Source organism: Dermochelys coriacea, chromosome 10 (assembly GCF_009764565.3).
Source record: "Dermochelys coriacea isolate rDerCor1 chromosome 10, rDerCor1.pri.v4, whole genome shotgun sequence".
Classification (NCBI taxonomy): Eukaryota; Metazoa; Chordata; order Testudines; family Dermochelyidae; genus Dermochelys; species Dermochelys coriacea.
The window spans coordinates 54,357,859-54,373,108 of NC_050077.1; the positions used below are offsets into that span (position 1 = coordinate 54,357,859).

Genomic DNA, 15,250 nt, shown 5'->3' on the forward strand with positions numbered 1-15,250 from the left:
ATATTTAATTTGAAAGCATATTTACTCTTGTGAATAGGCAAGGAGTGGGGGGAAAAGATTCTGGGGAAAAAAAGGAAACATTTCTTTGGGAAATAAGTGCTTAAAATTTCAGTGTGGTTTTCTTTGGGATTTGGTGCCTTGAGTCAGTACTTTATAATGACAAGGGAACACCTACATCATGAACAGAGAGGAAAGCTACAGGTAGATACAGACTCACAGATGTAGGAAACAAAGGTGCTAGAGAGCACAAGTAAATATTGGTGATTGTACTGATGAGTCACTGGTGAAGATACTCCTCTACATCATTCAAAAATAAAGAGTCTTTCCTCTCTGTTAAGAAAGGCTCACCAGCAACACCAGTAGAGCTCCCTGACACATTTGTGAATTAACAATAGTGTGTGGCAAATTTGGGGTGCAGCTCAAAAGTAGGTACGATACAAGGTAAGCTTACAAAATAACCTTTGAGTTTTGTAGTAGGAAACACAGCTTGATGATGGAGCAAGACTGATGTTATAAAGAGATTCTTTTTAAACTTAATGTAATTCAAGAAGTTATGCACCATTATGTTGCTGCTTGCTGAAGAAGGGTTGTATTGATCCTACCTTTCTAGATGCTCATATGATACTCCCTGCCTAAAGTGATTCTTTGTCTAATCCAGAGAAGTCAAAATGTTAACATTTTAGACAGTTTTGTCATATTGTGTCAAATATGGCAGTGATAAAATATAGAGGAAACTGTACTTGCAAATTCTACATTGCATACCTTAAATTAATTCAGATGCGGTTATAAGTCTAAATGCACTATGGTCTGAGAAGAAGAAGAAGAAGCAAGGTCCAAAAGTCTACCATTAATTTTAGGGAATTTTAGGGATGCAGTGTAGGAAAAACAGCAATCTTGGCAATGGGCTTGTGTACATGAGAAAGTTGCATCAGTTTAATTAAAGGTGTGATTTTTAGTCCACTTTAGTTAAACCTGTACAAAAGGTTGTGTGGACGCTCCCCCTTATTTCAGTTTGAATCAGGCTTATTTCAGTTTAGCATAAATTGATTGGGAACAGAGTTAAACTGCAATAAGCCACTCTAAAACCAAAATAAGTGTCCACACAGGTGTTTGCACTTTTTTTTCACTGAATTGGTTTAAAAACTGATTTAAATTAAATCAGTGCAACTTTAGCATACAGACAAGGTCTACAATATAAGTTTGCCTTATTTGCTGAAAATGGGAGGTTGAAGCTCCTGGAATAGAGTGAACCGGCTTTCCATGATGATCATAGAATATCAGGGTTGGAAGGGACCTCAGGAGGTCATCTAGTCCAACCCCCTGCTCAGAGCAGGACCAATCCCCAACTAAATCATCCCAGCCAGGGCTTTGTCAAGCCTGACCTTAAAACCTCTAAGGAAGGAGATTCTACCACCTCCCTAGGTAACCCATTCCAGTGCTGCACCACCCTCCTAGTGAAATCCTAATATCGAACCTAAACCTCCCCCACTGTAACTTAAGACCATTGCTCCTTGTTCTATCATCTGATATCACTGAGAACAGTCTAGATTCATCCTCTTTGGAACCCCCTTTCAGGAAGTTGAAAGCAGCTATCAAATCCCCCATCATTCTTCTCTTCCGCAGACTAAACAATCCCAGTTCCCTCAGCCTCTCTTCATAAGTCATGTGTTCCAGTCCCCTAATCATTTTTGGTGCCCTCCGCTGGACACTTTCCAATTTTTTCACATCCTTCTTGTAGTTTGAGGCCCAAAACTGGACACAGTACTCCAGATGAGGCCTCACCAATGCCGAATAGAGGAGAACGATCACAACTCTCAATCTGCTGGCAATGCTCCTACTTATAGAGGCCAAAATGCCGTTGGCCTTCTTGGCAAAATGGGCGCACTTGTTGGAGAAGTTAAGATACTTGGGTGATGTCTACACTAGAGAGCTTACAGCAATGCAGCTTCACTGATGCAACTGTGCCGCTGTAAGCTCTTTCGTATAGCTGCTCTAAACCGACCGGAGAGAGGTCTCCCGTCAACTTAATTAATCCACCCCCAACAAGCGGCGGTAGCTATGTTGGCAGGAGAAGCTGCCACACCAGTGCTTATGTTTGTGTAGCTTATGTCGCTCTGGGGCGTGGTTTATTCACATCCCTGAGTGACAAAAGTTATATTGACATAAGTGGTAGTGTAGACTAGCCTCAGAGTTTGTCTGAGCTGCTCTTATATCCATGGAGGGGGAGAGAAGGCCTTCCTCTGACTCATAACAAAGTGTTGAGCATGCTGGCAAAAGGGGAGAAGCCAGGAGCTCTTTAATATATACTCACCACATTCCGGTAGAGAGAGAGAGAGAACAGGGAAGGCAGCAGAAGAGGGGGGGGGGCCAGTGGGCAGGCGTTTAGGTAGGAGAGTGCAGAGAAATCTCTACGGATTAATCCTCCAGGTGGTTGCTTTGAGAATCCAAAGGCCAGCTATATATTGGCAAGTGAAGGGGGTACTCTTTCATTTTGGGTTTATCTTTGGGGTATGTCATTTAGATTTTGTACACTACATTTTTGGGGGCAGTAGCAGGTTGTGGTGTTTGTTATAAACATTTGCATTTTGTTTTTAAAACCCCTGTTGTCTCTTATAGTGGCCTTTTGTGCCCAATCTTCTGTGCTGGGTAGGGGCATCTTTATCTTCTGCTGTGGCCGTGTTATAGCATGCATCTGAGAGCTGGGGAAGGAGATACTGCAAGTACTTGGGAGGCAAAAAAATGTGCAGTGTCATCTTACTGAACAGAAGACTCGTTGGGTATATTGACATTGCAATTAGACAATGGCTAGCTCGTGCCAGCACACTTGGGCTTGGACTAAGGGGCTGTGTAATTGCAGTGCAGATGTTCAGGCTCAGATTGCAGCCCGAGCTCTGGAACCCTCCCACCTTGCGGGGTCCTAGAGCCTGGGCTCCAGCCTGAGCCTGAACATCTGCGCTGCAATTTAATAGTCTGTTACCCCATGCTCTGTGGGCCCGAGTCAACTGGCGCTGGAAAGCCATGGGTTTTTAATTGCAGTGTACACATACCTTTCAGGGCCTGTTCTCTATGGTGCTCCTCCAAAGGCCTCTGTGGATTTGTTCTAAAGTGCTTAGATACTACTGTGATGAGAGTGACATAAATGCCTAGATAAATTGATTAACTCTGTGATGTGTGTGCGTAACTCCATTTAATGCATGCATCAAATTGATACTAGATCCCTTAAGGCCAATTCACTGCCTCATTAGAAGCCAGTGAAATTCCTTCAGCATTAAGTAATACATTTGGATGTGCTGGCTTTGGCAAGTACTCTAAATTCTGTGCTAAAGATAGAGTTCTAAGGGATTCCTGGCAAACCGTGAATTAGAATAGTGCAACCAGAAAGTGATGGAAGCATGAACAAGCATTTTAGCCCTGTGTAAGAGTGATGTTGGGCAAAGCCTGAAGAACATGTGCTGGAAGGGAAGGGGGCTTTGACATTTTACTTAGACTTGAAACCCTTCAAATTAGCAGATTACCTAACACTTCCTAGTAGTTCAGACACCACAGCAGGGATAAATCAACAACTAACCAACCAGGTCCAATTATTCGATTTACTTAAACAATCACTCTATAGTAAAAGAACAGGGGATCTTTCCTTCTACATACCCATCCAGTCTGTCTGTCCTCCTCTCAGCCTCACCTTATGCAGGAAGATTAGCCTTCTGGCAAAGTGATAATGTAATTACCAATGTCCAATTTTTCAAATCAAAAGAGTGCTAAAAGTCTGCTCTGGGACTCTGTTTTCTTTCAAAGACTTTAATGAGGAGGGACAGCCAATTATTATTATTTATTTCACTAATTAACCAGATAATCATTCATTGTGAAACTCTTCTATGTTAGAAATATGTTCCTTGTACCCTTTGTTTAACACAGAGTTTCCTTTTATTAAATTGAACCATTGTATGATATCCTTTATTAACCGGGGGTATGTGGGGCTTTTTTAAAAAAAGAGATAATTTCTGAGCTGTGAAGATAATGCAACAAGAAGCAGGAGTCCATAAAAACATCACCTTTCAGTCTCTGAAGACATAATGCTTTATGATAACCATAAAACAATTTATTGCAAAATAAATTGCTGTCCTATTCAAATCCTTAAATGTGGTACAGTGGATGTCACTGAAGACATACAGCTATTTTTTCCAATGCTGAGATATATTTCATCATAATTTGTGGGGTAGGTGACAACCTTGTACACATGATTGCCTTTTCCTGCTTAGTTAGTTTGCCAAGGTCAGAGTCCTTTGGCCTTTTATGGATATAGAACTATTAGGAAATAAGCAAGATAACTGAATAGCATCAAAAAGAAAGCTCCTTGTTTCTTGACTTATGAATTATATATCTTTAAAGATGTTCCCAGTGTTCATGTATATGGACTTGCTGAAGAATTATTGATACTTTTTTGTAAGCTGTTTCAGCATGTCCTTTCCCTTTACAAAAAGGGCAGCTAGCACTGATTTTCCTGGGTTTTTCTTTAAATGTCATTTCACTGTTGTATACTTTTTATCTAACAGCATATTGTTTTGGACCTGCTGCTATCGGAACAGCCAATGACATTGGAGAGTGACATGGAAATGCAATGCTGATTACAGCGATGGTCAAATCCTAGAGGTCTTCATTCAGGTAAGTGCTCCAAATTCATGTCTAAACTATTCAGACATCTTCTGATCTGTTCTACTGGAGGACACCTAACAGCTGGCATTCCTGTGGGATTTCTGCAACCTCGTATTTCCTTTTGGGTTTTGAACATAATATAAGAACTGTCTTTCTTGTGGTATTTTGGTTCTTCCAGTTCTGGGTCAAATGAGGGAAGTGCCAAGATATGAAAATAAGAGGGCCAAATGCTAGCAAAGGTGACTCAGTGGTGACCTCTTGGAAAAATAAAAAAGGCTATCCTAGTCAATTTGTTTAAATACATGAAAAATATGGTGACTCTTTGATAGTCCCCCAAGCTGAAACCATTAAAAAGCCAGAGAAGGTCTGGATAACACCATGAAAAGATGAGGAAAAAATGGTGGTTGAAGTGCTCATAAGAATTCATATATAATTATGAAGGAAAATGTAAAAGCTTATGTAAATATATAAAATAGATTCTTGAATTATCCAGAATGTGAAGGAAATGATGCTGGTCATGGTTAAACTTTAGTATATGTAGTGAAGTGGTAGGATTTTTAGAAGGAAGTTTAGCGCTTTTGGAAAACACTCCTTTATTAGCTCAGCATAAAACAGAATTTCCTTGCTAGTGAAGATGTGCAACTCTCACCATGTCCTGAAGTTTGTCTGGCATAAGCATCTGCAGGCTTATCTGAACTATCCAAATCTCTTGAGCATCTAGGGTTAGGGCTCTTTTTTTCTTCATGTCATTAGCACTATTAATAATCCCATCCAAGATCATTCTTTTGGGCACTGATTAGGAGCTATGATGCATTCTGCAATAGGGGTCTGATCCTGTGTGTTACTCGGAACCCACAGTTGCCATTAAAGAAAAGAAGTTGAGATCACTTCACACCTTGCAAATAGTGCTTACCTTCTCAGAGAATTGGACCGTAAGAATTGTCCAGGAGTTTCTCTGCTCACAGTAAGTTCTATTTCCCTTTATTTATTGGATTAAATAGTGGGCACAATTTTGTTCCCATCAAATCAATACAGATTTTGACAAGATTTTCAGAGTGTCTTGTTAGGCCCCAGTCCTACTATGGCCTGTATATACACACACAAGTTTCTGCTCCCATGGAACTCATTGCAGGATAGGAACAATTGTCTTCCCTTAATGTGAAACTTGTCATCGGTCACATTTTATTTTATGGATCCGTTTACAAAAGGTTAATAAATTATCAGCAAGTGTTATAAGCATGTTAGACACATATTAAGTAATAAAGATGGTAATTAGCACATTGGTAGAAGGTGGTATAGATTGTTGTAAGCAACCTATTTACCTTTTGGGCTCTCTAACAATTAGTTGATCACTTATTAATACATCTAGCAATCATTTATTAACCCTACATGGACTATTTATAAATGTACACTTAATATAAGGTGTCACCTTCTCATTTTGTCCATCTCTCTTGCCATGTTCATACTCTATTTTGCATGAAGTATTTTCCACACCAGGAAAATGAAATGTTTATGGGTGGGGTGGGGGGGGGGTGAAAAATTGTGGCTCCTGCTATTTTTTGCTTCATTATTTTCCCTGTTGTTGCTCATTGCTGGTTGGCAGTTTATTTTAGATTTTACAAATTGTAAAAGCAGCAGCAGCATTTGGCTTTTGGATTCAATAGATGCATATATTTTAATCTAAATGACAATATTTAGCAACAAAATTGCTTCATTTTAACTTCACTGCATTTCTTCATGTGTGGGAACTATAATTTAAAAATAATAAATGCAACAAGATGAATATATAGCTTCCATTAATTCCAAATACTGCTTATTTTCAGCACTTCTTAATTATTGGAGTGTACTCCTCAGTATATTTAATTGGAGTGAAAAAATCATTCAAATTTCAGACCATTTGCAATTACCAATTTATCTGCAGCTTTCCATCCAAATTACTGAACTTCAAAATAACATTGCATTTTGAGTACTTTCTTTTTTCCTGACTGGTAGAAAACACTGAATTAGTTGAGTAAGAATGTCTCAGAAGCTGGTGGTGTTGTAAACAATGGCAACTTATATGAATTATTAAACCACAAAAGCTCCATTGAAATAACGTTACAGAGCTGACATAAACCCAAGAATATTCAATGTTAAGCCTGAGATTCTGTCCTTAATTGCTGCCTGTTATGCCTATCTATTTCACCATGTATCTCTATACCGTGATCTGAACCATGGGATTGAATTTCTGTAGAGAGATTTTTCTTGATGTGCAAAGGGGAGTTGGTAGAAGATGACGGACCAGATCCTCAGCTAGTGTAAATTGTCAAAGCACCATTAACTTTAACTAACTGAGTTGTGATGATATATACAAGTTAAGGATCCGACCCAAATTTTAAGCCTCCCGTCAGACTGTGATGGCTTTTGTATATGTTAATGTGAACTGGATGAGTTTCCTTCTTTATTGTTTTTTAACATAGTTAAGAATTTCCTGGAAGAATTGATGGGAGAGGGAGAGGAGTCAGATCCTTTGGAGTCATCTTGGCAGTGTGCTCTTTATAGATGACTGCTAGAAAAGAGAGACAAGGTGGATGAGGTAATCTTTTTTTTTTTTTTTTTTTTTTTTTTTATTGGACCAACTTCTGTTGGTGAGAGAGAGGCTTTTGAGCATACACAGAGCTCTTCTTCAGGTCAGTGAAACTTACTCAGAGTGTCACAGCTAAATACAAGGTGAAACAGTTTGTTTAGCATAAGTAGTTAACACACATTTCAAGGGACTATTCAAGGCGAAGTGGCCCATAAAGTCATAGAGCGGCGGGGGGAGGGTTGTTAGTCAGTTATAGATTGTTGTAATAGGCCATAGATCAAGTGTGTCTATTCAGGCAAGATTTTTATTGTCTAGCAAAATTATGAATTTAAGTTAGGGTTAATTTAAGGCTCATTGCTATTGGGGCATTTAGTGCATTGGATGAGGCACACCGCATGTTGAGAGGCATGTGTAGGACCCATGGATCTCGAAAGGTGTGCTGTGGGGGATGTTGATCATTGTAGCAGTGGAGATATGTCTGCAGGTTTGGCATCTGTTGTTCTGTTGCTGCTTTGTATTTCTGTATCCTGGTCTGTGACGAGGTTGCTTCTGATGGTGAGCTTGGAGAGGTCGAGAATTTGTTTGTTTGAAGAGGGGGTTCAGGAAAGATTTATTTCAAGGACGAATAGCAATTCTGAGGGTGAAACCATACAATCACTACACTCTGGAATGAACTTGCCCAGGAAAATGATAAAAGACAAAAACACCCTATCACCTGTGAGTAAACACTTTTCACAAAGCAGTCACTCTAGATCTGACCTATTAGTCCTCAGCTTCAAAGGAAACCTGCACAGCACATTCAAAAGATGAGCCTGGGGGCTTAATTCATAACTTTGCTGGACACTAAAAATCATGGTCTGAATAGAGATGCTGGATTTATGGTTTATTACAACAATCTGTAACTTACTAGCACCCTCCCCAGGTGCTTCCTCTCCCTCTTTCCTTTCCTCCCTATGTCTGAAGGGGTGTTAACAGACCACTTCACCTTGAAATATATGTTAACTGCTTATGCTGAACAATCTGTTCCATCTTGTATTTAGCTCTCCCAGCGCTGTAAAAAACTCACCCCCACGAGGGGAGTAGCTACCAGCACTGGGAGCGCGATCTACACTGTCTCTTTACAGCGCTGAAACTTGCATTGCTCAGGGGGGTGTTTTCTCAGACCCCCGAGTGAGAAAGTTTCAGCTCTGTAAAGTGGCAGTGTAGACAAGGCCTGAGTTAAGAGCTCTGGGGAGCTTGAAAGCTTGTCTTTCTCTCCCGGGCACAAGTTGGTCCCATAAAATATATTGACTCATTCATGTTATCTCTCTCTAATATCCTGGAAGCAACACAGTGACAACCATAGGTGCTGACTCCATGGGTGCTTCAAGGTGAGGGTTCTGCTTTGGGGGAAGGGGTGGAGTGGGGGCAGGGTCTGGGTGTGGTCTTGGGGGGAGGGGAGAGGTCTAGGGCGGGGCCTTGGGGGAAGCCATTCACCTAGAACCTAGGCCACTGTGAGGATTACTCTGACATACTGTGATGTCTTGTAAGGGACTGTGCAAATCAACCCTACTCTTTTTTTCCTTCATGGTCCAAAAAAAAAAAAAGAGAGTTACCTACTGATTTCACTCAGTAATTGGATTTTACAGCAGAAAAATTTTAACTGTTAATTCTTGGGCTAGTGATCCTTCAGAAGACCAGTTAAAGGATTTTAAAGTTGTCTGCTGGATTTACATTAGGGTGACTTTCTGCTGCATCCAGATACTTCATCTCTATTAGTAAACCAACAGGGACACTTATCTTAGGTAGGTCTCCACTGTATTTTCCCTATCAGTCTGCAAAAAAGAATCATGGACTTCAATCATAGGCTTCACTCACGGTTCAGTCAGTCACCACTGCTTCAGTAGGGCAGGGAAAAACAGAGCCTTGTGTCAAAGTCCGCGTGTGTCTGCATCTCTGGGAGTTAGGGTGCTTCTTTCCTTTGCTAGTGCAAGAGGAGGCACTTGAGTGGGAAAAGGAGGTGGATTACCTACCTATGAATGGTCATTACTTTTGAGTCCCTTCACTGACTCTCCCACAAGTTTTCTCCAAGTTTGGGTTTCTCATCCTTGACTATAAAGCCCTGCACAGCTCTGCCACTACTTCCTCATCTCATTCCCTTCACTTTTCCCATGCTGCCTACCCCAACTCTCCTTCTCTTCTCTATGCTGACTTGGTCTCTGATAGGATTCCTTTGTGTTCCAGATGATTGGTTTCTTTTCATTCAAATCCCTCCTGTAAAACAAGCGTCTGCTAAAAAGCCAGTCAATGCTAATCTATCACAGGACCTTTCGGAGAGAAGTATCTTCACCCATTTGAGACTGAACTATCCAATCCATAACTACCTGGGGCATTGTTTCAGAACTGTACTGTGTACAGTTTAGGTTGTAACTCCATGTCTTCCCCTCTCTGTATGGCGCTGAACACCACTGATGGTAATCGATAAATAGATGAATAATGAGCCAAATCCTGAGGTTCTCACTCAGTTTCTGTTCAAGTCACTATGAGATTTCCTTGATTAAAGACTTCAGGATTTGGCCCAACAATAGTAAGTAGAACATAGTAGGGCCAACCCCCATCCTTGGACATGTGCAGTAAATATTTGGGCAAAGAAAACCCAGCCAGGGTATATCTATTAATCCTCTCTTAACCCAATGTACCACAGAGAGTTTTCCTTCATGTTCTGCAATTTTCCATCCCTAACAACTAGGTGTATGGGATCATTTAGCCTATAAGGATGCTTTTTCAGTGCTGATGTCTCTGGTGACATCCATAAAGACTTGCAAGACTGGCAGGTGATATGCAGTATTTCAAATAAGTGGTGGGCCAAACTTAAAAAGTTCAGTCTAAACGCTCAAAAGTTGAGCTGATCCATCCAAACTATCTCAACTTAAACCAAAACCCAGCAGCTGCCCCAGACAAAGAACATGGATAGAAAACAGCAACACTAGCCACCTTGCTGACTTTCAGATGAAGGAGAATTTCATTCCTTCTCTAGACATAGGTCATTTGATAACTTGAGTATAGATCAAGGGGATGAGAGTGTCATCCTAGCCCTATCAACAAATATGGTGTATTTTTTTAAATGAACCCATATTGTAGATACAAAGCCCTGATTCTGCAAACATTTATGCACATTCTTAACTTTAAGCTCCAATGTAAAGGTCTATAAAGTTAAGCATGTGCATGCTTGCAGGATATGAGCCTTACAGAATACAAATGTTTTGGAAACTAACAATAGTCCAAACAGAATTTTATAACTAAACTGCCACTACTCATCTCTTCCCCTCGCGCTCCCCCCAAAAAAGTTTCAGGCTAAAATCTTACTCATCAACTTTCAATCTAGCTCACATATTTATGACCCAGTTGTAGCCCCCTGAATAGAGGAATTTATAATACACATGCTTAAAGTCCTTTAGTACCCTGGTGGTTGTGGTGAATGCTATTCTAGTACTAAACAGTAAGTTCATCAATAGGATTAATGCTGTGGTTATGGAGGAGATACAGAAGTAAGAGCTGTAATGATTTACAGTTTGAAGTCACAGTTGATATGAAAATAAACATTGAATCAGTTCCTTCCTATATGTCCCCGTTCCATTAGAATAACTACAGTATATGACATTTTTCACATTTTAATTGGTGTTTTGCTGATTTTATCAGAATTTCTGCTGATCAAAGCGAATTGGCTATTTATTTATTTTGCAATGAAGCTATTCAGTTCAAGTTTAATGTACTGTAATGAATTTTGAACATCCTCCTAGTCCGATTACAAAGTGTGTGAATCAAGACTTTCTCTTCCTGTCGTTCTTGTAAGAATTGAAATAATTGCCTTCCCTCCACCAACTCAAGTAGTTAACATTTAATATAGTGACATTTTTCTTTAAAAGGTTTCAGTGCATGTTTTGTATTAATCCTTACAAATTAGTAATGGAAATAATTCTGTCCTGTGTTCCCTACATACACGCACAGAGCCTGCTTAACCCAATCCTACCAGTATTGCTTTATGGCAAGTATCTTAATTATTAGTTGATTTCAGTAGCTTACAGAACAATAAGTTTTTATGCTATTTACGCTTCAGTGGTTTGGTTTAATTAGCTTCTTTATATGGATAAATAACATAATATAAATCACACCGGGTTTTAAAATATTAATGATGCGTTTTATGTCATAATTTCCTACCAATCATGACACTCCATAAATCCACATCACTGGTGTAAAGAGAAGAAGGAAAGTTTTCAGAATCTCTGCTAAAAGACTAAGTAGAAATAATTGTCTGACACTTTGATATACTTCTGTACTTTGTCCCAGATTCACAAAAGAACTTAAGCATGCATTTAAGTGCTGTAGTGACTGGGAAAGCTTTCCTGAATCAGGTTTGATAGCTTGTTATAAAGAATTTGGTACTGCTTTATTTTTCCGGGATACCAGTATTTGGGTTGCCAACTAATTTTCACTCACTAGAACGTTCAGAATACTGCATCTCTACATGTTCAGACTTTGAGTTGAACTAAGACTGGTTCAAACATGGCTGGAGCTCCATGTGAAAATGTGTGGTTGGAACCTAGGATTCAATCTCCTGGTGTTTCTAGCAATAACGACAATACAATGCAAAAAGATCTGAATCAAATTTGGCTCAGTTCTCACCTTGGAACACACATGTGCAATTCCCAGTAGAGGCAAAGGAGCTGAAGTAAGTTTTGAGCCCGTGTGTAGCTTTTGTACATCAATACCTAGGTTCTTTCTGGGAGGAGCTGTGAGGAATTGGATTATTTTGTTTTTCCTTAATGCACTTTCACTACAGAATTTCGGAAACAACTTGCAATGAAACTTAATTTTTCAGTAGGTCATGTGGGGGTCAGTTTTCAAATGCTGGGCACTGTAATTATGTTTTAGCCATACACAAGGAGCAGCAGCTGTGTAAGTTCAGTTTGTAGAAACACTATTTTAGATTAAAAGCTGTGAAGAGGAGTAAATATTAAATCTCTATGAGAGTGTGTTGTGTTTGTGGTGTATGTGTGTGTTTCTCTTCTGACAGTGAACTAAAATAAAAACAGTGGCTGCATGTCTCTGTAAAACTGGATTTAAAGGTGCAGTGCATTAAAAAAAAAGGTGCTTTAGTTACACAGCTAAATACTCCACAGATCAATTTCCAACCTGAATTTGGATATGTAGATCCGTATTTAGGTGCATAACATGGTCTTTTTTAATATGTCTGTCAGTTTGAGTCCCAAATGAGAGCTGTCAACATCTTCTGAATGCATCCAAATAAGAGAACTGGTTTCAGAGTCTAAATTATTATTTAGAGTAGGGTAATAACTCTGGTCATGACTTTTCTTGATAAAATCTGGCCTATGTTACAAATGTATTGAGACAAATTTCATGCTGAGGCATTCTTTATGGCCTAATAACATATTAATTAACAAAATATAGGAATTAAAGACTTGGACTCTTTTTACCCAAATTTAGTTAGAATCCATACATGACTGTAAAATAAAGCTGATTGACAATGAAAAGTGGAAGAGTTGGTGGTTACTTGGGGTAATAAAAAATATACAAACTGAGGCATAGAGCTATGTACTTTTAATTAAAGAAGGGCTGACATTAATAACTTTGACTATAGAGACAGTGGCTACAAACTACTTACAACAAATTCTAGCTGTTAGTTTGGGAAATTGGTAACCTAGTTCAATAGACCCGGAGTTACTGCTGTACCTAATCAAACAGAAAATCGGAGTGAAATGCCACACAATCATCAAATGAAATCATTTGTTTAGTCAGAGATTTTTACTCTGTTGCTTACCTGTTTTAGGCCATCCTGAGATTGTGGGCAAATTGGCATCTAGAGATGAGCCTGGAGTATACCCATCCACCTATGGGTAGACTCCAATTCAAAGATGTAACACACAGAGGACAAAATTGTACTTTGCATAGCTACATATACCACACAGCACCTTGCACTCAAATGTACCTAATAATATTTCAATAGTAGTGAAACTTAATTTCTAGTTTCTCATGCCTGGGAGGCTCTGAGAACCTTAAAATTAAAACACATTATAATAAAGACACTCTGCCCAATAAATAAAATATAAAGAAATATTAAGTAAACAAAATAGGATGCAATTAATTCAGTAATTTACTTCTCCCAAAAAGGGCCAAGGTGTCCGAGAGAATCTACCTGTACTGACCCAGATGGATTTTATTTATTTGTATTATTATAGCGTGTAGGAGCTCCGGTCATGAACCAAGATCTCATTGTACTAAGTGCTATACTAACACAGAGCAAGGACTTTGGGATCTTTCTTAGTCAATACTTCGAGGATACTCCTATCACAGATGGGACACAAGTGCTATGTACCTTGCTATCAAATTTAATTACCTTGATTTAAGGAGTTCTCAGTAAATAAGGTCACAACAACTATGAACGCTACCGTCTACGGTATGATTCTGTTAGATGGGAATTTAGCATGTTAGCATTGGGGATCACCCCATCAAGCGTCCAAGCATTAATGGAAGAATTAATTCCACATTTTGTTAAACTGTCTGTTTATATGTCACACTTATGAAATCTGCATCTCCTGCAGAGCAGCATGAGACCATGTTGCAGCAGTACCACCAGCTCTGGTAATTTCCAATATGAAAACACCTTTTTTTCTTCCACAGTATTAAGACTTGGTTTGTCCCCTTCACAAAATCAGCACAAAATGTGGCATATCTCAAGGAGGGTTAGTTTTTGTTCAGGTGATGTCCATCGCAGAGGCTGTAGGGGTCAGTTGCATTGCAGAAATGAGGCGCAGGAGGACAGAGCTTGGATAAGCATTTACCTTGCTAAGACTCTAGCCAAAGCTGGTAGCCTGTTACTTTTCTGGACATTAAAGCCAAGAACTTCAAAAGGGACTAGCGATTTTGGCTGCACAGTTTGAAGTGCCTTAAATGAACCCAGTGTTCAGAAATTGTTGCGTACCTATCCTCTGAAAAAAATCAATCTCTTCTGTCTTGTGTCAGGTTGGGTCCCAAAACATGGGCACCCAAAAATTACTTGTCACTTCTGAAAATCTTGGCCTCAATTCTCTCACCAGATTTACCAAGTGAGTAACCAAAATAAAGCATAGAATCTGGATGAGTTCAAGGTCTTTGAGATAGAAAGTTAAGTGGAAATATTCCTGAAAAATGGATTGTTTTGAGTGCAATGTGCCATTATGTTTGTGAAAGAAAAACGTTTTCCCTGTTGTTGCTATGATATAGGGAAGTCAATGGAGAGTTTGCCTGCATAAATGCTAGAGTATGCAGTCCAAAGCGGATGGGCGGGCGGATGGATGGATGGATGGATGGATGAAAGATGTTTTGATTGTTACATATCTCCAGGATACACTGGACAGGGCCAGCCTTAGGGAAAATGACACCTTGGGCAAACTTGTATTTTGTCGCCACACCCCCCATTGCCCCTAACCCCTGCTGCTTCCCTATCTTCCTTGGCCCCTGCTGCCTCTTCCTTCCTCTCCCCCGCATTGCCCTTGTATCCTAGGCCCACCGCACTCCTTACTACTTTACCATGGCACCTACCCTGACCACAGCACCCTGGGCAGTTGCCTACATCGCCCACCCATAAGGCCAGCTCTGATATTGAAATTTTACCTTTTGGTACTATAGTTAGGGTATGTCTACACTGGCAAATTTCTGAGCCATAAATTTCTGTGCCACTTTTATTAAACCGCTGGAATTAAACCGCTGTTGCTCGTCCACACTGTGCTCCTTGTGACACTGGAGAGCATCCACATTAGCAGCTCTTGCAACGGCAAAGAGAGCAATGCATTGTGGTAACTATCCCATTGTGCAGCTGGCCGCAGGATGCTTTGGGAAGGGTTTGCAGTGCTTCATGGAGCAGGCACAGCATCACATGATGCAGGTTTCCCAATCCCATTGTTCCATGGGCATCCTACTACATTGCCAGCTGCTTTTCAACTGAAGTGGGTAGGGCCAGATTAACTCTCGTGTGGGCCTGGGGCTGTAAGATTTTGT

The 15,250-nt window shown here is 39.9% G+C and overlaps 1 long non-coding RNA gene across 2 annotated transcripts in view; it reads left to right on the forward strand.

The window, feature by feature from the left end:
• Nucleotides 1-15,250, forward strand: part of LOC122456152 — a 57,562-nt gene that overhangs the window by 27,572 nt on the left and 14,740 nt on the right. Inside the window, exons 2-3 of one of the 2 annotated variants that reach the window (XR_006274843.1) lie at nt 4,551-4,659; nt 7,115-7,545. This is a non-coding gene — a long non-coding RNA (uncharacterized LOC122456152). Of the gene's footprint in view, nt 1-4,550; nt 4,660-7,114; nt 7,546-15,250 lie in introns of those variants that run through there. The other variant, XR_006274842.1, reaches the window with a different exon arrangement.